The sequence below is a fragment of the Malurus melanocephalus genome, unplaced genomic scaffold, assembly GCF_030028575.1.
Source record: "Malurus melanocephalus ecotype Western Australia unplaced genomic scaffold, MMel_1.1 scaffold_271, whole genome shotgun sequence".
NCBI lineage: Eukaryota > Metazoa > Chordata > Aves > Passeriformes > Maluridae > Malurus > Malurus melanocephalus.
Genome location: NW_026623503.1, coordinates 694,709 through 696,729, shown reverse-complemented (window position 1 = coordinate 696,729; position 2,021 = coordinate 694,709).

The window sequence follows — 2,021 nt, the reverse complement described above, 5'->3', positions numbered from 1 at the left end:
AAAGAGCAGTCGAGCTCTGCTCCACAGGTAGCAGGCCAACAACCCCTCTGAGCCAAGCAGGGCAGTATATATAGTTACCCGCCACCACCACACCCACACCCACCCCCTCCCAGTACTTAGCAAGGTCGTTTGGGTGGGGTGTAGGTCGTTTGGGTGGGGTGTAGGTCCTATTGTCTTTACTAATCGCCCTGCCRTCAAAAGGATGACCTGGTAATCAGCAACAAAAATGGGAAAGAAAAATTCCCACGAAAGGAAACAAAAGGAGATCCCCATAAACCACAACACCCAAATACACATGTGCAGTTGTGGAGTTAAGGATACCTCTCTATATGTAACTTGCTGCATGCACTAACCAACACGAATTGGTGGATTTGCCAACTACAACTGAAGTAAGCTGCTGCGGCTGCTTCTTCTTCTTTACTTTTTCTTCATTTCTGTTCCCCACTTGCTTTCTTCTTTCATCAACAACTTTTCCAAATCTTATCTTCTGGAGAAGTGCATTGAATAGCAAGAACAGCAATCCTTCTTATGAATCCTGACTATTTCATCAAACTTTTAAATTTATTTTTCTCCCCATTGTTAACCAGTTATTTACTCATCTTAAGTTCATGTGTTGCAATWTTTTAATCCATGACAACTCAGTAACTTTGACAACCTTTGGATCAAAACCTTGTGAAAATGGAGAACTGCAAACAAGTGTTGGGTCCTCCAAGAAGTGTCAAAGTTTGTGAAGCAAAATTCCTTGTACCTGGCTGAACACTCTGTTTTAAGTATTCCTGTTAGAAGTATCCCTGCCACCTACCAATTCTATTATTTATAATTCTAAAAATTTGCTCACTGTGAATTAGCATTGTTATACACTACAAGTTTGTAATAATGTCCAACATCAAAACTAGACCAGATGGTGTATGTACTACTGCTGTGTGAAAGTCACATTAAAATCAAGGCTGGTTGTTGCATGAAAAAAAGCTAAGGTGTTTTTCCAGTGTTGTAGATGCCCTTCACTCCCTTAAGAGAGGACCATTGCAATTCCAGGTGCATTCACCTCAAGACCTCACACTTTTTAATATATTTTGCTAGAGAACTTCACTGCCCAAGTACTCTGATGCCACCATGTTTCAGTTGTTTTCATCTGTTGTACTCTATGCTTCACGTTCGGTGGTTCTTAACCACCACCAGAAATTGTCACTCCCTAAACACAATGCTAAAAGGAATGCACTTTAAAGCCTTCTGCTTATGAAATGTGATTTATCTGTAGGAATTTTCTGAGAACTGTATTTTGCATTTAAAATACCCTAAAAAGTTTTACACACATAGGCTGTATATTGCATGTATTTTGTCCATATATGTATCTGTATATGTGTAAAATTACTTTGTCTTTCCAAACATATTTTCTGTCTGTGTCATTTCCTCCCCTTTAGGATAGTTTACCTAATAGAGTTCTGCCTGTGACAAGTGGACAGCCCTAGAACACTTGTAGAGGTTGAAAGAGAAACCACTTTCTTTCTTTCCTTATTATCAATAGTTTATTTTGGTTATCATTCTTCTGTCACTAGTGCCTCGCAAAGGGAGAGATTTTTCTCTTTGCTCTCCTGGTCCACACTCTCTCCCTTGCCATGAGGGAGACATAAGTTGTCATCTTGAATGTACTGCTATGTAGTCAAGGCACAGGGTAATAAAATGACTTACCTGAGATGTCATCCAAGAATCAGAGGATAGTTTGGGTTGAAAGGAACTTAAATATCATCTCATTCCAACCATTCTGACATGAGGAGGGACATCTTCTAACATGGGCAAGGCCCCATCCAGACTGGCCTTGAACAATTTCAGGGATGGAACATCTGCAGCCTCTCAGGACAAACTTTTCCAGTGCCTCACCATTCAAAGTAAAGAATTTCTTCCTAATATCCAACCTAAACCTACTCTCACTCAGTTTAATTGTATTGACCCTTGTCCTATCACTACATGCTTTTGTAGAAAGTCTCTCTCCAGCTTTCTTGTAGACCTACTTCAAATACTGG